At 38.9% G+C, this 27121-nt stretch overlaps 1 protein-coding gene across 2 annotated transcripts in view; it reads right to left on the bottom strand.

The window, feature by feature from the left end:
- Positions 1 to 27121, bottom strand: part of PTPN14 (protein tyrosine phosphatase non-receptor type 14) — a 259512-nt gene that overhangs the window by 162130 nt on the left and 70261 nt on the right. The window contains exon 2 of one of the 2 annotated variants that reach the window (XM_021007778.2): positions 11760 to 11877. The exons of the other annotated variant lie outside the window; for it this stretch is intronic. The gene's annotated coding sequence lies outside the window, so the exon portion shown is untranslated. The remainder of the gene's footprint in view (positions 1 to 11759; positions 11878 to 27121) is intronic. 2 annotated transcript variants of the gene reach the window in all.

Genomic DNA, 27121 nt, shown 5'->3' with positions numbered 1-27121 from the left:
ACCCCATTTTCTTGCCAAAGATACTGGATGCTCTGCCATTTCCTTCCCCAGCTCATTTTATAGATGAGGTACTGAAGAAAACAGGGTTAAGTGATTTGCTCCAGGTCACGCATCTAGGAAGTCTCTGAGGCCAGATTTGAACTGAGGAAGATAAGTCTGACTCCAGGACCAACACTCTAACAACTGTGCCAGAAGACAAGAAATATTAAAACAAATTCAAGACACTGAAAAAGTTTTTTAAAAAAACGTAAGCTATCTCATAGCAAAAACAACCAACCTAAAGGATTGTTTGAGGAGAAAAGGAAAAAAAAATAAGAATCATTGTACCAACTGAATTCTACAATGTAAAAAAGAACCTAGACCTCATTTCAAGAAATTCCAAGACTGTCTAGATTTCTTAGAACAACAGACCTGACAGTCATTCTGTTATGTTTTGATGATTTTAAAAGAAAACTGGAAAGGGAAGGGAAGAGAAATACGGAGATGGAGAGGAAAAGGACAGGACAATTAGGGGAAATCATTTGAGGTGCACAAGTAGAAGTCTATTCAAACAAGGAGAAAACAGGTGGGGGGAGTGGCTGACAAGTCAACTTTAATGGTCAGAGGGAAGAAAATACACACAGTTGGGGACAGAAATACATTTCATTCAACGGGGAAATAGGAGGCAAAGGGTCCTGAAGGAAGAATTAGAGAAGGGACAGATTAAGAAAAGGGTCAATCCTAAGCAAAATAAACTCTAAGGATGTACAAAAATACTTATAGCTCTTTTTGAGATGGCAAGGAATTAGAAACTAAGGGGGTGCCTTCTAATTGGGGAATGACTAAACAAGTTATGGTATATAATTATTGTCCTATAAGAAATGATAAGGGGAATTGTTACTGAGAAACATGGAAAGACCTGTACGAACTGATGCAGAACGAAGTGAGCAGAAGCAGAACAATTTATACAAAGACAATATTGTAAAATCAAATGACTTTGAAAGACAGGAATTCTAATCAGCAAAATGGCCAACATGATTCCATATGACTAATGATGAAACATGCTACCTACTTCCTAAAGTATGGCTAATGTGGACAATTTGTTTTGTCTGACAATATTTGGAATAGGGCTTTTGTTTTTCTTTTTTTCTTATGATTGGGGGAAAGGGGTTAGTGCAAGAGGGAGACAAAGCAAATTTTTGCTGATTGAAAAAGAAAATTAATTTAAAAAAAGACAGAGGAAAATGAACTGGAGGGGAACAGAGGGACCAAAAAGAATTAAATACAAGTTTTACTGAACGGAACTTTGCCTTGTTTTCTGCACCCTCAGTTGCAGTGGTTTCTGCTTTCTTCTAAAGACTTCTTTTTATCATCTTAGCAGACTTCAGAAGATTGAAGGTCTGACCAGATTGAAGCAAGTGTCTCTATCCTTTGATGTTACTTCATTTTTTGATGTTATGTCCTTCCCAGAATTGGGAGGTTTTTCATAGCCAAATCCAAAAGCAATCAGGCTTTGCAATTAGTAATTTGCATAATAAAAAAAGGAATGCAGGCAAGGTGGGTAGAAAACAAGGATCAGGTCTCCTTACCTAACCTTTAGCTCAGAATGAAATTCATTTGCATATTAAATCAGAGAAGACTTAGGGAATAAAATAGCCAACTCTAAATTGGAGCTATCTGTAATTAAAAATCCAAGGGGCAGCTAGGTGGAGCAGTGGATAGAGCGTCGGCCCTGAAGTCAGGAGGACCTGAGTTCAAATCCAGCCTCAGACCAAACACTTGACACTTACTAGCTGTGTGACCCTGGGCAAGTCACTTAACCCCAACTGCCTTAAAAAAAAAAAAAGAATCCCTGAAAAATCCAAAAGCCTCAATCTTGGCCTGGAGATATGTGTCCAATAGGCTGGTAGCTATGACCAGACCCTATAATGGACAAGTTGTGGTCATTTTACCCAGCTAATCAGAACTGAGACAAACTGGATGAGCCTGAAGAAATAAGGCCAGAAGGAAGGAGTATGGCGATTACAAATCAGCAGGGACTTGTGGGTAGTCCTGCAGCAAGAGACATGGATGAATGGCCCCTTTTAGTGTGTTCCCCATAAGCTCTTTTCATGGGTGATTTCTTAGCCCATTAACAACTTTCTTCAATTGCTGGTACTTGTACATGTATGGGAGAGTGTGCCCTAGGTTTATGAGGTTAATGTTCTATTGTAAATCTTCTTACTATGTCATTTCCTTAAAAGTCTTTTCTTTTCATTAACTGTATCCTTTGGCTAACTACAGGAAAAAGTAAAGATATCAATGCTTCCTCATGAGCTAATTTTGAGTAAATGTGGAGCCAGAGAGCACCTTGAATCCAGGATCGATATTCTAGGAGACCCACATCTAAGAGTACCCCAGGTGCTACATGAACATAGTCCCATATCTTTTCACTGGGGTAGAAAGTGAGTTTTGTTATGCAAAGCCAAGTCCTGAAAACATCTGAAAGATGAAATGTGTCCTGCAACATCTGAAATGACCCTCACTATAGACTGATGTTTATTTCTCAATCCTGTCAAAGGTAGTAACCCTGTCGTTATCACTTACACTTCAGAAAATGCAAGAATTTTAGTCCTAAAAAGAGACTTAAAAGTTATCACCTATAGTTAGTCATTTCATTTTACAAACAAAGAAACTCAAGAGTGTCAAATCGAGTCAAGAAGCATTTATGAAGCATCGTGTGCCAGGCAGTATGATAAGTCAAATAAAGTAAAAATAACAATGATGATGATGATGATGATGATGATGATGTCTCTGCCCTCAGAAAGAGTACATTCTAATAGAGTAAATGTAAAAAGAAGCTTGAAGAGGTGGAGGAAGAAGAGAAGGTATCCAGAGGAAGAAAGAAGTCTAGAGAGGAATGAAGGAGTCAGCTTGGCTGGCCTGAGTATTTTCTTAAAAATGGGGGTCCTAGGAGGAATGGACCAGTAAGACAAAGGGGCCACAGAGGCAGAGGGATCTTCCAGGGAGAGAAAGCATCTGGCATATGGTAAAGAAAAGAGTTCCAGAACTTAAAGTAATACAAAACTTGAACATGGCTGAAGAGGTAATGTTAATGCTTTATAATCACAAGTTCCTGACTGCCAGTCTAGCGCTCTTGCTGTCATAATTCAATTCTCCACCTTTGATTATGATGTCAAGGAATTTGTGAGAACATGAACTCTCTGATAACAAAATGTTCTAGTTCTTTAATATACTTTTTTTTTCAATTAGATTTACACTAAAATCTCATGAAAAAAACATAAAAATACAACCAAAAACCTCATCTAATCTGAGCCTTTATGATTCTTTACAATTTACTAACCCCTTTCTTCCTAATCACTTTAGGAGAAAAGAAATAAAAACAAATATTTATTGTTCAAGGAAACCCAGGTTCTTACAATTTATTTTGCTTCAAGTCATTCTGTGGAACTAGCAGTTTGTTGTATTTGTACTTTGGGCCTCAAATTCTTCTCCATTAAACAAAATCACCTCCCCAGGAACACCTACCAAAATTGAACTAACTAGTGTCTGTCATGAGCAGTGAGACTCTAAAACAGCATTGGCCACACTTGTTTGACCAGAGAAATCTTTGTGGATTGAACTATATACAGATGGCTGGGAGGGGGAGGGAAGGGAAAGGTTCCATCAAGATAAAAGGAAATTTAAAAATTTGTATAAACTGAAGCATTGTGATAATACACATTTCACCTTTAATAGCTTAGAGAGGGGGCAGCTAGGTGGTGCAGTGGATAGAGCTCCAGTCTTGGAGTCAGGAGGACCTGAGTTCAAATCCAGCCTCAGATGCTTGACATTACCTGTGTGACCCTGAGCAAGTCACTTAACCCCTACTGCCTCACCAAAGTGCAAAAATACAATATGTATATATGCATATACATATATATATATGTATATATATATGCATATACATATATATATATGTATATATATATACATATATATATGCATATACATATATATATGTATATATATATATACATATATATATATATATATATATATATGTACATATATATATATGTATATTGGAGAAAAGTACTGTCAATATTAAAATTCCCTTATGGAACACCACAGTTCTTGACTCACACAGTTTAAGAAACACTATTATAGACTGTTTTATAAACCAACACACACACACACACACACACACACACACACACACACACACACACCCATGACAAAGTTTTTGGAAATCATTTAACTAAAGGCCACATTTTATTCATTATTCCAAAAAGTTTTATAATCAATTTTCCAATTTGGGAGGTAGTGGCCTTGTAAACTGTTTTGTTCAAGACTTTCCCATCTCTAACCTTCTGTCTCTTATTGCAATCAGGCATATTCATGCCTTCAGAGTTTTTTAAAAAGCTTTAAATTCTGCATTTGCCACTTATTTATAAAGCTTAATGTTTAGCAATACCAATATTGATGAGGAAGTAGGGGGAGAAAACAAGGCAGTTGTTGCTGTAGTTGTTGTTGTCATTTGTCCTTTGGGGTGAAGAGGAAGGAAGGGTAAGTTTGGGTCTGAATTCCAGCTGTCACTCACTTGTGACTTTGGACAAGTCATTCAAACTCTTTGGGTGTCAATTTCTTCATCTATAAAATGAGGGGATTGGCCAAGATGACCTCTAAGTCCCTTCCTGCATCAATTCTATGATCCTATTAGAGCTATCCTGTCAACCTATTATTTAGACAATTTATTTCTCTAGAAGCAGCTTGGCTTACTGCATAGAGGGACAACTTCAGAGTAAGGAAGATTTGAGTTCAAATCCCACCTCTGAAACAAATTGAGTGGGTGACCTTGGCAATAATATCTTCTCTGTAGGTTCTTCCCTACCTATCTGACTACTCCTTAATCTTCTTTGCTAGACCTTTTATACAGTTTCTATCTACTAACTGGGTTTCTCTCAAGGTTCAGTCATGGGGCCATCTTCTTTTCTCCCTCTATAGTCTCTACCAGTGGTGTCAAACACACCTGTGGTCCAGTTCACTCCCAACTGTGGCCCAAACCTGTAATTGGGAACTCTTTAACAAAATTAATTAAAATTTAATAAAACACACATAATGTTAATATGGGGTTTTCTAAATCAATATCAGCCCTTGGGTATGACTTAGTGGCCCTTCAGTTCCTACAAGCAACTCTTTAAGATTGTAAAGGAATTTGGACAATCAAGAATTCTTCCAAATTGATGAAACTGCAGATCCCAAATTTTAAAAAGGGAGAGGTGAAGATGTCCATAGGACAAGAAGATTCCTCCAGTAAAGAGGGTCTTTGAATCTTTCTTGTTTGACTTTTAACTATGAGGCTCACAACTCCGTGAGAAAACAAATTCTCATCCCAGGTGGGGGTGGAGCCAGCTAGCAAAACAAATGGGAAAGCAAAGACCCGTGGTTGACCTTCTGTACTTTTATGTGTCGTGAAAATTAGGGAGTGGCATGACCTTCCTTCCCTGCCCCAACTGGCCCAGTGTGCCTAATATGCAGCCTCATAGCAGCTGCAGGAGAGTTTAAGTAACTTTCCCTCACCCTGGCTACCCTGTGTGTCACTGAATCATAATTCTGGTAGCAACAGCACTAAGATTAGACTTCAAAACATCATATGAAAACATCCAGGCAAGCGGTGACTGTGGTTCACTTTTAGGAAAATATAACAGGGTAACTTATGTAGCATTTCCTTACAGTTAGATGTTATTCTTTGTTAAACAATTCTTCACTGAGCACTAAATAAAAGTCGGTGATATTTCCCAAAATAAAAACAAAAGGCCACCCTTCCTCCCACCCACCAAGGTCCAAATGAAATGCTAGATAAGAGCACAATAGGGGTGTAGCTTGAGGGACTGATAAGGCCCTAAAAGCTGAAGGAAAGATTCCAGGGTCTGGGACTGCACAAAGACTATATGGCATTATAAAGGATTTGGGGCAGAGGACTGAGGGCTAGGATGAACAAAGGACAGAAAATCCAACAGAAGGAATTACAAGATAACCCTGGTTTGGGGGCATGAGCTATGGTAAATAACCTCCAAACACAAAAGGGAATATATTCTAGAGGCTCCTCTAATTTACAGTCAAAAGGCCAGATATCCCATTGTGTCCAGAATAAAATACAAAATCTTGTCTTCTGTATCTGGATCCAACCTACCTTTCCCACCTAATTACACATTACTCCTTTTAAATGTTCTACACTGTGGCTGAAAAAGAACACCAGCTGTGCCCTAAACTTGACATGTCATCTCCTTGAGTGGGAGAGTGTTTTGTTGTTGTTGTTCAGTTGTATGCGACTCTTTGTGACCCCATTTAAGGTTTTCTTGGCAAAGATATTGTAGTGGTTTGTCATTTCCTTCTCCAGCTCATTTTACAGATGAGGAAACTGAGGCAAACAGGGTTAAGTGACTTGCCCAGGGTCATACAGCTAGGAAGTGTCTGAGGCCAGATCTGAACTCAGGAAGATGAATGTTCCTGACTCCAGGCTTGGCATTATAACCACTGTACCACGTAGCTGCCCCAGGAAGAGTGGCACTCCTTCATCTCCTTCAAGACTCATTTCAGGTTCCACATTTTAACTGAAGCCTGCACAAAGTGGCTTTTGATCTCATATCATTCAATGGAAACTGCTCTCCCAAGTTACCAGTTTCTCTTAATAGCCAGAGCTAACAATCTTTTCTCAATCCTCAGCCTTCTTGACCTCTCTTCACCATCTGAGACTGTCAGATGATCCTCTCCTGACTATCTGCTCTGTAGGTTCTTCTCCCACCTGTCTGACTACTCCTTAATCTTCTTTGCTAGACCTTTATACAGATTCTACCTACTAACTCTGGGTTTCTCTCATGGTTCAGTCATGGGCCATCTTCTTTTCTCCCTCCATAGTTTATATCACTGGTGTCAAACACACATGTGGTCCAGGTCACTCCCAACTGTGGCCTAAACCTGATTAAAACATAATTGGGAACTACTGAACAAAATTAATTAAAATATAATAAAACATAGATAATGTTAATAGGGGGTTTTCTAAGTCAATATAAACCCTCAAGTATGGTTGAGTGGCCCTCGTTTCTGTTTGATACTGACACCAGTGGTCTATATTGGTGATGTCCTCTGTTCCCACGGATTCAGTCATCATCACTATTACAGATGATTCTCAGACCTTTACACCCAGACCTAACCCATCACTAACTGCATACTGGCCATCTCAAACTAGTTATCCAATAAACATCTCAAATTCAAAATGCTCCCTTATTTCTAACTTTTGTATTATTATTACTATTATCACCAACCTTCCAGTCATCCAGTCCTTAACTCCTCACTCTCTCTCATCCCCATATCCAATCAGTTGCCAAGCCTTACTGTTTCTACTGTCACAATATCTATCATTTATGTTCCTCTTCTCTCTATTCACACAACCACTGGAACCAGCCAATGGAAAGGCCCTCAATACCTCATATTCTTGACTACTGCAATAACCTTCTTGATTTTCCTGCCTCAAATCTATCCTCATTCCAGCTTATACTCCACTCAATTGTAAAAGTGAACTTCCATAGGTCTGACCACATCTGACCTCCCTCCCCCCACCTCAGGTCTGACCCCCTCTCCATTAAATTTCAGTGTCTCCTTATTACCTTCAGAATAAAATATAAAATTCTGTTTGGCTTTTAAAGTGTTTCATAAGCTGGCCCCTTTCTACTTTCCCAGTCTTCTTATACCTACTCCATCCGAAATTCTCTTCAATTCAGAGACACTGGTCTCCTCCCATCTTCCTAAATTTTTGTTGGCTGTTCCCCGTGCCTGTAATTGTCTTCCTCTTCACCTCTACCTACCTGGCTTCCCTACTTTTCTTCAAATCTCAGCTAAAATTCCACCTTCCCACCCAGTCTTGCCCTCCTCCCACCTTTTTGCTAGTGTCTTCCTTCTATGATTTTCTCACTTAACTGTGTATGTATTTTGTATGAACATAATTGTTTGCATGTTGTCATCCCCATTAGAATCTCCCTTGAAGAAAAAGGTTGTGTTTGCCTTTCTTAGCACAATGCCTGCTACTAGCACAGTGCCATGATTAAGATCTTAAATGCTTGTGGACTTGATTTGACTCAGCATGTCCCCAAAAAAATTCATTCTCTTTCCTTCTAAGCCTACCCCTCTTCCAAACTTTCCTATTACTGATCAGGGCACCAACAGCCTCAATATGATCCTCAACTCCTGACTCTCACTCGCTACACATGTCCAGACTCTTGCCAAGTCTTGACTTTCTAACCTCAGTTCTCCTATCTATGTGCCCCCTTCTATCTGTTCACTTATACAACCTCCACACATGTGTAGGCCTCATCATCTCATACCTGGAATATTATATTTGCCTACTGGTTTGTCTCCCTGCTCCTATCTCCCTACTCCTATCATCCACTCAGTTGCCAAAGTGATCTCAATATCCTAACTCTGTGCCTTTTCATTGACTGGGATGCTCTTTCTTCCTCACCTCTACCTCTGCCTCCTGGCTTCCTTCAAGATTTAGCTCAACTAACACCTTCTGCAGGAGACTTTCTCCAGTCTGGTCCCATTCTCTTTCTCCCTCATCTTCCCATGGGAAATGGCTTCCCTAAGAAATTAAGCTCCATTTACAACATATATGTCTTTTGTGTACAACTTTTTGCTACATCAACATTACCATGGTACTGTTTGCCATTCTACATTAGACGAATGCTCCTTATTTATTACAAGATTCGCCCACCCCTTTCTCTCACTTAATTGGGAAATAGGGTAGGTGAAAAGGAGGGCTAGCAATAGTGATACAAAAAAAAGGGAACTATTGAATTTTTTTTTTAATGCACACAAGACAACAGAAGGAAGTTCAGTAGGAAGCATAGACAAGCAGGATGGCTTTTTTGGAGCTGTCTTAGATCCTTGCATTGCTGAGAAGGGGTAAGTCTATCAATATTAGTCATTACACAATGTGGCTGTTACTGTTACTGTTACCCTTTGACCCAATAATACCTATACTTGGTCTATACACATACACACACATATTTGTATCTAATGGTAGCTATCTCTAGGGCAGGAGGGGTAGCAGGGAAGAAAAAAAAGGAATTTACATGATAATTTTGTATATTTGAAAGGAACAGCAAGTTGTGCATAGTAGATTTGCAGTTTCATGTACAATCATCTTTTTATTGTACTATGTTAGGGAAATGCTTGTTTTATTCCATCAATTAAAAATAAAATTTAATAATAATAAAAATAAATAATGAATACAATGAATAGGGAGGAGCAGGGTTAGGTATATGAATGATGCAAAACAAGTAAACAGAACTGGTAAAACAATAAGTGACCATAACAGTGGCAAATGGAAAGGGCACGAAGGGTCAAACAACTGAAATTGAATGCTACGGAATTATACTAACCAAACTTGGTCCTAAAGCAGAGATAGAACATACCTCTCCTAAGTTCTCTGCATAGACAGGGGGGCTGTGGGTATGCAACAACGAATAAAATATCAGACTTTTTTTGATAGGTTGAATATCTATTGAATGGAACCCCCCTCCCCCACCTCTTTTATTCTTTGTTATAAGGAATAGCTCTCTAAAAGGAGGAGGTAAGGGAGGGAGGAAGATACACTGAAAAATGTAAGTGATATAAAAACAAAAGACTAATAATAAAAATGTGTTAAAAATAAAAACTTTAATAGAAATGGATAGTTTTTTTTAGTCTCTGTATATAAAAATGTTTTTGTTTTTTGATTCTTGTTAATTTGACAATGAAAACACAAATGTTCTGTCTTCAAAATCTGGTCCTGTTTGACCCAGATAAGAACCACATAGAGACCCACTGGCTTTAGAGGTTTTGTCCCCTCCCACATTTCTACCAGGCATCCCAGTGGACCTGACCTGTTTCCATCCCCCACCCCATCACATCCTCCCCTCACTTCCCTTTCTACTGTATATTCTCTCAGTCAAGTCTGCTTTCCTTCTGATGATGTGTTGCTAGCTCCCTTCTCAGGATGTGTCGGGCTGGCCAGTGCCACCCCTTCCTTGTACAGAACCCTGGGATCTCCAACTTTACTCCAACTACAATAAGAGAGAAGGTTTTGGCCTTAAGGAGGGGAGGGTTCCAAGGAGCAGAGATGAAAAAAGCGTGATGGCACTCTAAGCATAGGAGATGGCATACATCAATGCGTGGAGGTGGCAGAATGCAGAATGAGGTCACGGATTAGCTAGTAGTCTAGATAGGCCTAAAATGGAGCACATGAAGGGGAATATAAGGGCCAGAATGTTAGCATGGAGACAAATTTTGGAAGGTCCTATAAATGTCAGGCTAAGGAGTTTTGCCTGTCAATATGGAACCAACTAAAATTTTTTAACAGGAAAATAATAGTCAGATCCAGACAGTACTGGGGGTGGGGTGGGGGAGCAAGGGGAGTTGGAAGACAGCCTTTCTAGCTCTGGAATTTCTAGATTATATCAGCGATTCATTTTTGTAGCAATGAATGAATGAATCCACTGCCAAATTTCAAATTTCAAAAAGCCACACTAGTGGAGGATAACATTAACAAATGGCAAAACTCTTCTTTTAAGGGAGAAATTCCAGTGAATCAGGACTGTAGGAAAGCAGCAGGTCTCATGTCTCCCTGGAAGTCAGGAGGCTGCCACATGACGAGCGGCAACATGAGCTGCCCCAAGCCAAGGGCCGCCTGGAATGCTCATCTCTTGAGTGCTGATGGAGCAGTTTGCAGAATTCTCCTAAGTCAGGAAAGCAGCTAATTCAGTATCAAGCAGTCTAGGGCACTGAGAGGAAAAGAGTCATTAAATAAGGGAGCCGCCTGATACACTACAGAGGGCTCCATCTGGAGTCAGAGGAACTGAGCTCGCTGCCATTTTATTATTTCTATGGCCTTACACCCCTCCTCTGGACCTCAGTTTCCTCATCTGTAAAATGAGGACTCTGGGTACGAGTCAGCAATGCAATATGACAGTCAAAAACAAAACCCCCCAATATATTATTGGCATTCTGGCCTCTTAAAGAGAGGCATGATAGCCTGAATGAAAGAAATGAGGGTTCCATATATGCTGGCCTGCTCAGATCACATGTGGATTACTGCATCAACTTGGGGCACAACATCTTAGGGATGATGTTCATAAACTCAGGACCATTCAAAGGAGGGGTTAAAGAAACTGATTTTGTTTTAGAAAAAGTTTAATAGAGGTGAGAGTTGCCTTTTAATTTTATTCTTAATGTAAACAACAGGCGGAATGGGCATCTGCAAATATACAGCAGAACAGAATATGAAGGTTGTGCAAGAAACTGCAGATTTCTGTTAGAGCAGAAAATAGCACAGGAGATATTTGGAGTCAAGATCTGAGTTTCAATCCTGTCCTCAGGCACTTACTAGCTGTGTGACTCCAGACAAGTGACTTAACATCTTTGTGTCTCAGTGCTATATAACTTGTTGTTTTTGCTATTATCATTATGACAATGCTTGACCCCACAACTGGGGGTAGGGGGAGAACAACTAGGATTAAAGAGATGATCGATGACAGATTTGTCCATGAGCAGATTTCATCTCCACAGAAAAAATCTTCTCACAATTAGTTATAGCAAAAGTGAAATAGGCTGCCCCAGAAAAAAAGAGGACTGACTTCTGGTGCCAAGATGGTGAAGTGAGGAAAGAACTCAGTGAAGTCCTCCCAAGTCTCCCTCTAAACAACCAGAAAACAACCAGAAAAACGCCTCAGAATTGGTCTAGGAACAGGTAAGCTGCTTACCTGCCAGGAAACGTCTGTCTCACTAGGGTGGGAGGGGAGAGAGGTCCAAGAGCAGCAGCAGCAGGGGCCTGCAGCAAGGCCCCGCCTTCTTGCAAACTAGCAGCCCCAGAAATGTTAGCTTTAGCAATATGAGAAGAAAAAGAAATTGAAGGAATTAGAATAGGCAATGAGGAAACACAGTTATCACTCTTCGAAGATGATATAATGATACACTTAGAGAATCCTAGAGAATCAAATAAAAAACTACTTAAGATAATTAACAACTTTAGCAAAGTTGATATAAAATAAACCCACATAAATCACTGGCATTTCTACATATTACTAACAAAGCCCAGCAGCAAGAGATAGAAGGAGAAATTCCATTTAAAATAACTGTAGACAATATAAAATATTAGGGAGTCTATCTGCCAATACAAACCCAAAAACTACATGAACACAATTACAAAACAATTTTCACACAAATAAAGCCAGATGTCAATAATTGGGTGAAAAAAAAAAGTTGCTCATGGGTAGGCCAAGCTAATGACAATTCTACTTAAATCAATCTATTTATTCAGTGCCACACCAATGAAACTACCAAGAAATTATTTTATAGAGCTAGAAAAAATAATAAAATTCATCTGGAAGAACAAAATCTCAAGGATATCAAGGGAATCAATGATAAAAATGGAAAAGAAGGTGGTCTAGCTCTGCCAGATCTCAAACTGTATTATAAAGCGGTAATTACCAAAACAATCTGGTTATCAAAACAAACTGCCTAAGAAATACAGTGATAGATCAGTGGAATAGATTAGGTACAAATTACATTATAGTAAATGACCACAGTAATCTAGTATATGATAAACCCAAAGATCCAAGCTTTTTGAACAAAAACTCATTATTTGACAAAAACTGCTAGGAAAATAGTATGGCAGAAGCTAGGTATAGACCAACATCTCACATCATATACCAAGGTAAGGTCAAAATGGGTACATGATTTATACATTAAAGGTGATACCATAAGCAGATTAGGAGAGCATGGAGTAGTTATCTGTCAGATTTATGGATGATAGAACAATGTAGGACCAAAGAAGATAAAGAGATAAAATAGGTAATTTTGATTATATAAAATTAAGATGTTTTTGCACAAGCAAAACCAATGAAATCAAAACTATAAAGAAAGCAGGAAAATGGGGGGGGTTGCTAAGAGTATCTCTGGTAAAGGCCTCATTTCTCAAATATATAGAGAACTGAGTCAAATTTATAAAAATACAAGTCATTCCTCAACTGATAAATGGCCAAATGATATGAAGAGGCAGTTTTCACACAAAGAAATCAAAGCTATCTATAGTCAAGTGAAAAAAATGCTCTAAATCATGACTGATCAGAGAAATACACATCAAAACAATTCTGAGGTACCATATTACACCCATCAGATTGGCTAACATGACAAAACAGGAAAATGATAAATGTTGGAGATGTGGGAAAATCAGAACACTAATGCATCCACTAATGGTAAAGTTGTGAACTGATCCAACCATTCTGGAGAACAATTTGGAATTTATATCCCCAAAGGGATATAAAACTGTGCATACCCTTTGATCCAGCAATACCTCTACTAGATCTGTATCCCAAAGACTTCCAAAACAAGGGAAAAGGACCTATTTGCACAAAAATATTTACAGCAGCCCTTCTGGTGATGGCTAAGAAATCAGAGGGATGCCCATCAATTTGGGATGGCTAAACAAACTGTGGTATTTGATTGTAATGGAGTATTATTGTGCTATAAGAAATGAAAAGCACAGGGCAGCTAGGTGGCACAGTAGACAGAGCACCAGCCCTGCGGTCAGGAGGTCCAGTCTCAGACCAGACACTTGACACTTACTAGCTGTGTGACCCTGGGCAAGTCACTTAACCCCAACTGCCTTGCCAAAAAAGAAATGAAAAGCAGGATGGTTTTAGAAAAACCTGGAAAGACTTACACGAACCAGGAGAAAGTTGTACACAGTAACAGTAATACTGTTCGATGAAGAACTGTGAATGATTTGCCTATTCTCAGTGATACAATGATCCAAGACAATCCCAAAGGACTAATTATGAATTATTCTATCCACCTCCAAAGACCTGATATTGACTAGATACAGATGAAGCATACTATTTTTCACTTTCTTTTTTTCTTTGATTCCTCTTGTACAAAATGACTAATATGGAAATGTTTTACATAATTGCACACATATAATCTATATCTGATTGCTTACCATCTCAAGGAGGGGGGAAGAGAAGGAGGGAAGGAAGCATAGAATTTGGAACACAAAACAAAAATGTTTAAAAATTAAAAGGGGCAGTGAGGTGGCACAGTGGATAGAACACTGGCCCTGGAGGCAGAAGGACCCGAGTTCAAATTCGGCCTCAGACACATTAACACTCACTAGCTGGGCAAGTCACTTAACCCCATTGCCTAGCAAAAAAAAACAAAACCAAAAAAAATTAAAAAAAATAGAGGACTATAACCAGCTATCTACCTGTGGTCTTCCCATAAAAACTAGATGCTCACATGCCTATCATATTATAGAGGGGAATCTTCTACAGGTTTGACTGACTGATCACTATAGTCTCTTTTTATTCTGAGATTATGTGATTCCAGGACAATATAAACTACATCATCTCTAAGGACCCTTCCAACTTTAAATGATTTCTTTCTCTCAAGTCAGGTCAATGGTTCAGTCGTTTCAGTTGTGTCCGATTCTTCATGACCCCATTTGGGTTTTTCTTGGCAGAGGTACTGGAGTGGTTTGCCATTTCCTTCTCTGGCTCAATTTACTGATGAGGAAACTGAGGCAAACAGGGTTAAAAGACTTGCCCAAGGTCACAGCTGTTAAGTCTGAAGCCAGATCCACTGCACCACCTAACTGCCCCAAATGAGTATTTAAGAGCTCACTATGGGCCAAGTACTATGCTGAACACTAGGCAGGGGTGGGGAACCTACAGCCTCAAGGCCACATGCGGCCCTCTAGGTCCTCACGTGAAACCCCTTGACTGAAACCAACCTTGACAGAACAAATCGCCTTACTAAAAGTTTTGTTCTGTAAAACTTGGACTCATTCAAAAGGCTGCACCCAAGGACCTAGAAGGCCACATGTGGTCTCTGGATGCAAGCTCCCCTCCCCACCCCTGCACTACAGCTACAAAGAAAGGGGGTAAAAACAATGCCTACTCTCAAGAAGTTCACAGTGGAATGGGGGAGACAACATGCAAATAACTGCACAAACAAGACACAGACGGGATAAACTGGAAATAATCTCAGAGGGAAGATACTGAGATAAAGGAGGACCAAGAAAGGCTTCTTGTAGGAGGTAGGACTTTAACTGAGACTTCAAGAAATTCAGGGAAACCAAAAGGCAGAAACAAGCAGGGGGACAGTCTTGAAAATGCCCAAGGTCTGGAGATACAGCATCTTGAGCCAGGAGCCTCCAGGAGGCCAAAACTTCATCACAGAGAATATCAAGGGCAGTAAGATATAGGAAGACTGGGAAGATAGGGAAAGACCAAGTTATAAATGACTTTAAGGGCAAAAAAAGAGAATTACACGTTTAATCCTGATGATAATAGGGGAGTCACTGGAGTTTACTGACTGGGGGAATGACATCGTCAGATTTGTGCTTTCGGAAGATAAATGTGACAGCAGAGTGGAGTGGGGAGAGACTTGATGCAGGGAGGCCAACCAGCAGGCTTTTATTGCAACGGTCCAGGAGTGAGGGGATGAGACCATACTGGTGGCAATGTTAGAGGAAAGAAGGGGGCATATACAAGGGATGTTACAAAGGCAGAAATGACAAGACTTGGCAATGATCAGATATTTGGGGAGGGGGTGGTTTGTGGAGAATCAGGAGTTTAGGATTTCTCTGAAAGGAACATGCAGTATTTCCATTAAAATACTCTATAACTTGAAAGAGCACAGTGGAGGGGGTAGGGGTGGCAGGGAGAGAAGTAAGAAACAGGAAAGAAAAGCAATCCAAGACAGTTTAACCTCTCCAAAAAACAACAATAAAACCATTCCTTTAGAAAGTTTGAATGACTTACATTGAACTTCAGTCCACGAAGAGAACACTGCCAACCCAGAAAACACAGGACATCCTGCTATGTGTCTTTGTTTACATGTACTCAGCCTAAGTTATGACAGCTTAGCTCAGTTGATTATAGTTCCATGCAGATATTGGTCTCATCCAATAAGTGCTCTCATAATGTGTATATCACTTCATCTCCAGCCTGCCCTCTCTCAAATGTACATTCCCTGACTATAGGGTGTCACTGGTTGAGAAACCAGATGGATTCATGGAAATCCTTCCTCATCAGAAGAAAAACAACTCCAAGGTCCATGCCTTAGTGACAATGTCTCATAAAGAGGAAAGTAAATTTTTCCTAGAGCAAAGTGCCCCGGAGGAAGAAGAATGTGTCCAGAATGAAAACAAAGCTTGCTGTGCTAGGCAGCCCCAAAACAAAGAAAGGAAGAAGAAAGGCTTAAAAGGTAGACTAGATCTGGGCATCAGAGCTCGATATTTTCCTGTCTTTAGTTTCAGCTACCCAACTAGCACGGATCACAATCAAAACAAACAAAACAAAACAAAAAAACCTCAAATCCCTCAGTCTTTTCATTCTCCCTACCCAGAAATAGACAAGCAACCAGGATACTGGGCTACTGAAACTGACCTTCATCATAGGCAGGTCCAGGAATTATAGAAAAGCCCCAATCTAAGTCCCATGGATTCACATACCTTCTATCCCAATACACCCCATTTTCAGCACATCCGGCCTACTACTCTTATAAACATAACAATCTTCATTCCACAGGCTGAATTACAGACATAAAAACAAGTCTCTGTGTTTATATATGTTGCAAGCAAATCCAGAAATGAGGGGGAAATTTCACTCTGCCTGTTCATCTTGGGCCTGTCCCAATGTTGACAAATTAAAGCATGTTACATAGATCTGCCTGGGCATATCCCAAAATGAGTGATCTGTGGGCAGTTCAGATATGCCTAAAGAGAGGGAAAGAAGGCGGGGTAGAGAGGAGAGGGAAAAAGACATACAGAGCACCAAAATGAAATAGGTACATGTCTCAGAGGCTGGGTTGACTTCATCTATACAGGAGACTTCTAATGGGGGATAGGGGTGGAAGAGAGGAATAGGAGCTTTATACAATAAATCCATATGCTGCTAATGATACCTAAAAAAAAGATTTTAAACAATTTCTTAGAGTGAGAACTAGCTTGAGCAATCCTTTAAAAAATACAGGAACATAGGGACATTTCCCTAACCAGGAAGGGATGATTACAGGGTGTTGCAACCTTATTAAAGCTTACATTAACAAGACTGACAGTCATATGGAGTGCAAGTCTATTAGAGATCATGAAATATATTAGGACACAGGAGAGGTGTCTCAGCTTTCCACATCTCACTTCCCTAGAATAGGAGAATGAGTCTACAAGCAAAGCAGGGAAGCGAGAATATTCAATAGTATACAGCATATATTAAATCTTTCAAAGTTTAAGAGATGCCTGGGTCACTGAGACAGGCCCAGGATCCTATGGTCAATAATTGTCAGAGCTGGGACTTGAACCCAACTCTCTGCTTACTGGCTGTATCACTCAGAGGCCAATCTCTATTCACTCTTCCATGATTTTTCCTCTTTCAAAAGTACATATGGCTTTAATCAAGGGTTCTTAATCTTTTTTGTTTCATGGACCCCTTTGGCAGTCAAATGATAGACTCCTTATGCTTTTACATGCATAAAATAAATAAGATTACAAAATAAACCAATTATATTGAAATATAGTTGATATTGAGATATAGATATATAGATATGTATGTATACACGTATATGTATGTTAAAAGTTCACTGACCCCAAGTTAAGAACCTTTGACTAAGATTAATCTGGGCAATAATATAGTTACATGACACTGCACTTAATATGTTGAAATACTAAGGTATTACATAAGTCTTATCTTGCTTTTCATTATTTCTGCCTTGTTTTATTATAACACAACAGTGTGTGACAGATGACCTTCAGAAGAGTCACAGAATTTAAAAGTCATTTGGGGGGAAGTTGACAGACACATCTGAAGAGACTTGATGGATTTCTGAAAAACTGATCTAGTGATGGTTGCTTTAATATCTTCTTTTTCCCAATATAAATTTCCTAGAAACTCAAGAAATTAACTACAACCTACTAAGTTACATCTATTACATTACCACATTTGCTCTATTAAAACCTCAAAATCAGCTGGGAAAAAACCCCATATATTCATTTCAGCACTACATGCCATAACTGCCTCAAGTAATTAAGGGAATACTGCCAGAGCATCTGAATATGGGACTGCCAGGCAAAGGGTTTCAAAATGGTGGCTAAGTGACAGAGTGGAAGGAGTAATGGGCTTGGAGCAGGAAAGACCTGAATTCAAATTCTGCCTGCCACCTGTGTGACCCTAGGGGAATCTATTAATCCTCTTTCAGTCTTAGTTTCTTCATCTATAAAATAAGGGAGTTGAACCTGATGTGATCTAAGGTTACTTCCAACTCTAAATCCATGATCCTATGATCTTCCTTACCACAGCTGAAAGGCACCAAAACAGATCTTCTCCTACAATGGGAAGGAATAAGGAGATGATGGGAAATTTGGCAAAACCAGAAGATTGTTCTCAGAGGCTGGCCAAGAACAGCTTTTCTAGTTCCATCATCTCTTCACTCTAACAGCAGCATGAGAGAGGGATTCCATCTACACAAATAAACTGAAACCCTCTCCTTTCCCCAGGATTTGTTGTCAGTACTCCATTTTCTTACCCACCTCAATTCAAAAGGTTTTATAAAAATTTAAATTCTAGAAATCAGTGCATGACATAGTCTTTAGGGTCCCTTGTATCTAGACATCACAACAGATAAAGTGCTGGACCTAGAGCCAGAAAGTCAGGAAGATTTGAGTTCAAATCCAGTCTCAGATATTTACAAGCTGTGTGATCCTGGACAAATCATTTATAAACTCTCTCTGCCTCAGTTTTCTCATCAGCACTTAGCACAGTGCCTGGCATATTGTAGGTGCTTAATAAATGCTTACTGAATCAAATGGAATCTACAAAATGGGGATAATAATAGTACCTACTCCCTGGGTTGTTTTGAGGATGAAATGAGACAATATTACAAATATATGTAACAGTCATAAAGCACTTTGCAAACCTTAAAGCACTACTCAAATGCTAATGAGGTGGTACAGTGAGTGGATAGAGTGCTGAGCCTAAAGTCAGGAAGGCTTATCTACTTGAATTGAAATCTAGCCCCAGACACGTAATAACTGTGTGACCCTGGGCAAGTCACTTTACCCTGTTTACCTCAGTTTTCTAATCTGTAAAATGATCTAGAGAAAGAAATGGCAAACCACTCCAGTATCTTTGTTGAGAAAACCCCAAACAGAGTCATGAAGAGACAGACAGGACTGAAAATGACCGAACAACAAATTATTGCTCACTATTATTGCAGTTTTCATTTTTTCAATATTTCTTTTTTTTCCAATCTACACAAAATTTTTCTAGATGATCTTGTTTTCAACTGTCTTCCTTGAGACAAGAATTTTCCTGGGAATTGGTAATCCAATTCAATAAATTCACTTGCAGAAAATACAGTAAAGTAGCTGGTATTATAAAATTAACATGTGAAAGTGTGGCAATATTTTAATGAGATTATGTTGATCATTAATTGGATTATGCTGCATATTAAACACCTTGTAGTTGAACAGGCCTTTCATCTTACTTTCCAACAAAAGCCTTGGGCACAAAACAGTCAATTGAAGACTTTTCATTTGTACATCTAAATGAAAATCCCCAAAGGATGGTGCGTAATTTTCAGTAGAAATATGGAATGACTGACTTTAACATTTAATTTAAGAAAATCTACTTGACAACTAGGGAAACTTGACAGGTTACATCACAATAACCACACAACAGGTCAGGCTAACATGTCGAAACACCAGTGGCTTTGAGAGCTCATCAACGTTGGTATTTCCTCTAACTATACTGACAAAAAACTCATCTGAGATTACTCATTCTATTAAACTCTCATCCATTTTTTCCTATGAAGTCAAAAGAAAGAGTCCACCTAAAGTGCTCTATGACCCCTTTGCTCTTGAATTCTCTTCATAATGTATGGATATAACAAAACCCAAAGGCAGTCCATCTGTCCTTTCACTATCTCTTACTTTTGCTGTATGACTAGCTCATGCATTCTTTTTCAGTCACATTTCTCAGAGGCCCTCCTTCATATCACTTCTTCCACACAATTCCTCATTTATGATACGCAAAAGCTTGCTACATACCTTTCCACTGACTTTGGAGGATGAGCCTCCACTCTGGATTCTTTGGATACTACGATATTCTGTGACTTGAATCAATACATCATCAGTTAGGGAAGGAGCCCTTATCAAGAGCTTATTATACATCAGGCACTATGAATACTACGGATACTAAGAAAGGCGCGCGCACACACACACACACACACACACACACACACACAACACACACACACACACACAAATGTTTGCTGCTATTAAGCAGCTCACATTCCAAAAACAAAAACAACATGTAAATCATTACATACATACAAGATATATACAGTGTAAATGAAGGTAATCTGGTAGGAAAGAGGGAATGATGAAGGAAGGAGGAAAGGTGATATTTGACCTGAGGCAGGAAGGAAGCGGACAGTCAGAGGTGAGGGAAGGAGAGCATTCCTGGTAGGACAGACAGGAGTCAGGAGATAGGGCTTTGGTGCATGAGGAACAGCAAACAGGCCTTTATGGTGGGATTATACAGTGCATGAAAAGGAGTAAAGTGTATTCCACCAGAAGAATATCTTTGTTTCAATGATAAGCCTTTGTCACAAGGTGATGCTTGGAATCATTAAAAGAATTATGCAGTTTCCCAGAAGTCAGCCTTTTCTCTTCCTCCTACTCAATTCTGAGCCCAGCTCACTATTCATCTACAGATTTTCTCCAAGACAAATGTAGATATAAGAAAACTGAGATTCAGCAAGGTTAAGTGACTTACCTGATTCAGTCAGAAAACATTTATTATGCATGTACTATGTGCTGAGCACTGTACTAAGTGTTGGAAATATGAAGAAAGACAAAAGACAGTCCCTTGAGGAGCTCACAATTTAATGGAGACAACCTAAAAACAGATATATACAAACAAGGTAGATACAAGATAAATTTGAAATAATTAACAGAGGAAATGTACCAGAATTCAGGGGGATTGGGAAAGGCTTTCTGCTGGGACTTCAAGGAAGTTCACAGAGATAATAAGTATCAGTGTCAGGACCCAAATGTAAACCTTCTAACTAAAACAGTACTACCATACCATGGTACAGCACAGAGGGTCAGACCTAAGAATATATTTGATAGACATGAAAACAACCACAAAAATGTATGCTGAACACCATATAATTGCAAAGACCATGCTTGACCTTCAAGAAGAAGAGATGAGAAAGTGCATCTCTCTCTCTCTTCTTTACAGAGACAAGGGAATGATGACTGTGAAAAATTCCATATATTGTAGTCAAATTCAGTGGATGTGTTCATTTTGATGGTTATTTTTCCTCTTTTTTTTTTTATTCTTTTTACAAAAGATGGCTTCATGGGTAGGGGAGGTGACAAGGACATATTCTGAAAGTAAAATGATGTAAAAGAATATTGATTAAAAAGGTAATGTATTGACAATCGAAAGGAAGAGAGAAGCTTTACTTTAATATTTCTGGCATGAAAATTACCATGCCACTATAAGGTAAAAAAAAACAAAAACGGGGAAAAATAGAAAAATCCTCTCTTCAAAGAGCTAGCCTCCAAGAAGAAAGGCAAGAACTGTGTGGGAGGGATAAGGTGCATTTAAACTTAGGAACAGAGGAAAAATGAATCAACTTGGCTGAGTGTCATCTTAACCACAAGCCAATTTGAGAAAATTCCTGCATCCACACTCACAGAAACTACACAACAGTCTTGGACGGAAGGAGACTAACAGTTCTGGACTAAGCAGCAGCCATTGTGTCTTAGGGCTTTCACTGGGTAACACATCTCCTCTACTCTCAATCTCTTCCCAATCTTAACCTAGAAGAAACCTAGAGTTCACTAAAATAATGGTTTTTATTCTGTCCTCCTTTCGTAGCAAAAAGGACTAGAAATGATAGCAATTATTGTTTCTTCATTCTTTTATTCTAAACTTAATTAACAAATAAATTATGTGTGTGTGTGTGTACATACATATGTATATACACACAAGTATATGGAATGCTCATTTTACTTGGCATTTGTTAAGTTTAGAATATATATTTATACATATATGTGGAATGCTCACTTTATTTGATATTTGTTTTACATATATACACAAAAGAGGACTGTACATCAAACTGTGTTCTCTATTATTTACAGCTTGCTTTTCTTTTTAAATAGTAAACTCAAGTAATTTTTAAATTTGTCCTGCTTGCCTGTGATTCTTTCTAGACTAACCTCTGTTCTCTTCTGTGCATTTTTTTTAATGCTTCAATGACTTTTTTTCTTTCTTTTCTTTTTTTTTTTGCAATCTTTTTCCTAACCCACCATAGTCTCTATACTTGGAAAAAGAAAAAAAGAAAAGAAAAATAAAGTCCTTCTGACAAGTATTCATAGTCAACTCAAATATGCCTACATTGATCATGAATAGAAATGTACACCTTATTATATACTTTACAACTATACCTCTCTCTTTCAGGAGGTAGTTAGCATATTCCATCTAGACCTCTGGGAAGCACTGTTGGTCATTAATCAAAGTTTTTGTCTTCCCCAAGTATTTTTTTTTCTTTACAACGTTGTTATTATAGAAATTGCTACCCTAGTTCTGCTCATTTCACTCTGTATCAGTTCATACAAGTCTTCCTAGTTTTTTCAGAGATCATTCCTTTCACCATTTCTTACAGAACAATAATATTCCATTACATTCAGGCACCCCTTCCTTATTTTTTTGTTATAAAAAAAAAGAGCCAACTATTATTGTGTCAATGAGCTGTAGACTTAAGGGTATAAAACCTCCTACTGGCAAGTGCTACAATTTAATTAGAACCCTCCAGGCCCAGGAAATACTCTCCATCACCAGTGTGAGTAAGGAATAAACATTCACTAAGAAATCTGGGATATTTCAAATGAAGTTCAATAAACAACAATAGGGAACTTACCTACTTTAGGAGACCTTTTAATTGGGTAGGAGTGAAGTTTTCAAACTGAATAGGGAGAAAAATGCTTCTTGAAATAGCATGATGTGTGTTGTTTTAATATACTTTTCACACCACTGATAACCACCACTTCATGTTTCTTTAAAGACACAAAAGAAAAACAACTAGGCTGTCATTCTCAGTCCTGAGCTTAAAAATGTGCTCTGTAATTTTCCATTTCAGTCTTATGCTCACCAGTTTAGAAATGTGCTTTGGTCCTTAACAAAAATATTTATGCTCTGAAGTATTTATTGCTTCTGCATAACTAGGTCCCAGTGAACAGATGAAAAAGGTATCCAAGAGGAAATCTGGAATAATAGTGTGCAGAGTGTTCTGTGGCAGAAGGTCATACCACGGAACATACTTTATAAATGTAATAGGATAGGGTTGGAATCAGAGAGAGACATAGCACAGCTTAGGGAGCTAAGCCAGGGTCCAGAAGTCAGGAAATCTGAATTCTAAACCTAAGTTTTCCACTCTCTTGCTATAGGGCCTTGACTAAATTATTTAACCCCTAATGGAACAATTTGTCCATACTACTATCCTACATTATATAAAATTCAGAAGATTTAACTAAAAATTATTATTCCAAAAAGGGAAGAATGCATCTGATAGGTATTTAGAAAAAATGAATTGTGTTGGTTTTCTCAGTTGTGCGCTTTGGTGTTTTCAAAAGACCTTTCGAGAGCCACCTTCTATAAATTCGTGGAAAACATATTTATTCCTCTTCATGCTAAGTCCACTTCCATGTTTGTATCTTCTTCATATTTTGATTTCTTTTGTGGACCTTTGGAAGCCTCTAAATCCACAGAAGTTCTGGGACTCTTCAACTTTCTAGTAATCTCAACTTGCTAGTTTCATAATGTCTTCTTGTACATATTACCTCAATGTCTCTCTGATTTTTTTAAAAATTAAAATTGGACACAACCCTACAATTCAATTCAAATATGTTGGACTAAGCAAGAAAAATTCAGAAAATAGAAAACCCACAGGTTTAGTTGTAAGAACATCAGAATCATATGGTCAGCCAACCATAATGATGATCTGAAACGGCCAGTTATATTACGAGATTGGCTTCAGTTGTAGCTACTTTTCAGAAATGTTTTTGTTAATAGTCTAGTTAAAATAAAGTAGGCTATTTTGAAAAATCATTTCAGGTCTGGAAAATTTCAGCAGTTGCTGAACATGTCAAAAATTGTTGCTGAGAAATAAAGTGACACTACAAAATTGGCAATAAACTGTGCAGTGGGTTAGAAGTGACAAAAGAAAGAAATGCAGAATTATAACTGGAAAAGTATTTTAAGTCCAACTTAAGACTCCCTTTCTCAAACCCCTCTTTTTCAAAACCTATACGTAAGCAGCTTTCTCCTGAAAAGCTAACTCTAACCACCCATTTTTCAAACCACCACCACTAATTATCCACAATTCACCTATCTTCCTCTTTCTAAAACACCTCTTCAACTACTACGTTTCTTTACGCAGTTTTACACGGATACTATCTATGTCCATTTTTCTTAGCTTCCTTCTAGATTAGTTCTTAACCTAGAGGAGTCTGTGAATTTTGAATGGGGAAAAAAGATTCCATCTATATTTCAATGTAATTGATTTCCTTTGTAATCCTACATATTTTATTTTATACATTAAAAATATATCACCAAACTGCAAAAGGGGTCCATGACACAAAAAAAGTTTGTTGTTGTTGTTGTTCAGTCGCTTTCAGTCATGTCCAACTCTCTGCGACCTCTTTGGGGTTTCCTTGGCAAAGATACTGGAATGGTTTAGCCATTTTCTTCTCCGGCTCATTTTACAGATGAGGAAATTGAGGCAAAAAGGGTGAAGTGACTTGCCTAGGGTCACACATCTAGCTGTCCCAGAGAATCAGTTGGCACACTGAGGAAGGCCTTGCTTAAGATCCCACAGCCAATACTTATCAAAGTCAAGATTTGAACCGAGGTTTTCCAGACTTCAAGGCTGATGTTTTATTCACAATAATAGGCTGCCTCTGTGGCCTACTATATACATATCAATTCCAGCTTTATAGCAAATGGCAGAAGACAAAACCAGGGTGATAAAAGTCCACTGGATATAAAAGCTTTCAGTTCTTCCACTTAATGTCTGTTTTAAGATTGGGATAATCACGTCAGCATTTTTTAAAATTCATTTTTGATATCTTTTTTTAAATGTATCTCTCCCCTTCTCCTCTACCCAGCAAACCATCCTTTGGTAAGGAAGGAAAGCAGGAAGGAAGGAAAGAAGGAAGGGAAGGAGGGAGGAAGGAAGGAAGGAAGGAAGGAAAGAAGGAAGGAAGGGAGGGAGGAAGAAAGAGAAGAGAAATCTTTGTTAGTTAGCCCTTCACAATCTGGGTCTTTTCTATTTTTCCATTCATGATAGTCCATCTCCTGACTCTAGGACTTTTCAAAGGTTGTCCTCATGCCTGGAAAGTTCTTCCTGCTTCCGCTTCTGCTTCAAGAGGCCTTTCATGGTCTCCCCACAGCTAGTGGGGATTACTTTGAGATTTGAGATTCCTCCTATTTACACTGAATATATCATGTATATATATTTCCCCAGTGCTGCTATTAACATGCTGGCATAAATGCAGCTTCTGAATTTTACGGAAGAAGAAACTCAGGTCCAGAAAAATTGTCTGGTTGATCTCTAAGATCCCATCCCATTCTAACATTCTGAGACTCTTTTAGTATTTTAAGTTATAGTGCGGTATAATATTGTACATACACTATGGTGCTAAAAAAAATTAATACATTTTTTACTAAGCACCTACTATGTGCTCAGCATTATAAAGGCACCATGGAAGACAAAGATGTAAAAAATGGCCCATCAATTGGGGAATGGCTAAACAAATTATGATAGATGAATGTAATGTAATACTACTGTGCTGTTAGCAATGACTAAAGGGGAAGTTTCAGAGCAACCAGGGAAGACTTGTATGAACTGCTACCAGTAAAGTGAGCAGAACCTGGAGAAAAATTTAAACAACCGCCACCAACAATACTGTAAAGACAAACAACTTTGACAGACTTAAGAAGAAGATACATGCAACCCAATGACCCTCCTACTGGCAGAGAGGCAATGGGCTCAAGATGAGCAGCTAGGACTTTTTCCTCTCTAGCTCTCTCTCCCTCTCTCTCTCTCTCCTCTTCTTCCCTTCTCCCTCCCTCCCACCCCCACTTCTCTCTCTCTCTCTCTCTCTCTCTCTCTCTCTCTCTCCTCTCTCTCTCTCAAGTTCTTGGGCACTTCTGTCCATCATTGCCTCCCTTCATTCTTTCATTCTTATGGTTCCAAGCTTTCTGAGCTAGAAGGGACAGCACAGGCCATCCAGTAGCTGAACAAGCATCCCCACATCCCCTACTGACAGCCCTCAAGCATTAGCTTGGAGAGTCCCAGTTAGGGGTACACTGTTCACTCCTTTCCACGTGTTCACTCCTTTAGCAAACACTGATTAAACCTCTACTGCTTAAAGGTGCTTACTGGGGGCAGTGAAAGAGAGTAGAGATCGAAAAACAAACAAAGAAATAAAATAACCCCTGCTCTCCCTGAGGGATGTAGTAGTGAGGAATGGAATCTTAACTTGGGTCGTTTTCATATGTAACATGACATGAGTGCACCTTAATCCTGAACTGGCAGGCAACCCTTGCTACAGTCACTGATGGAAGCAACCCTTGTAGAGAAGGGGCCTAACATCCTTTGCCAATACCACCACCATTACCAACCATAGAAGAGCTGCCATCCTTCCAGCAGCCAAAATGGAAATAAGGGATCTGATTATAACCTGTGAAAACAGGATTCAGACAGCACCCTAGAAAACAAAGTCTAAAATTTGCAAAGCAGGTATTTATCCAGCTCTAACCTCCTTCTGGACCCCCATTCTCCCATCACCAACTGCCTATTGCATCTCTCGAACAAGATGCCTTACATCTAAATTCTACATGGCTAAAACAGAAACTCATCTTTCCCCCCAAACCCTCTCCTCCTCTGTACTTCCCTATGACTGTGGAGGGTACCACCATCATCCTAGTTACCCAAGTTCACAACCTGGGTGTTACTACTTTCAACTCCTCACTCGCACCCACTCCGCATCATATCC

The sequence above is a fragment of the Phascolarctos cinereus genome, unplaced genomic scaffold (genome assembly GCF_003287225.1).
Source record: "Phascolarctos cinereus isolate Bilbo 61053 unplaced genomic scaffold, phaCin_HiC Scaffold_5;HRSCAF=322, whole genome shotgun sequence".
NCBI lineage: Eukaryota > Metazoa > Chordata > Mammalia > Diprotodontia > Phascolarctidae > Phascolarctos > Phascolarctos cinereus.
The sequence above is the reverse complement of the archived record's forward strand: the minus strand, read 5'-3'. Positions and strand labels throughout refer to the sequence as shown.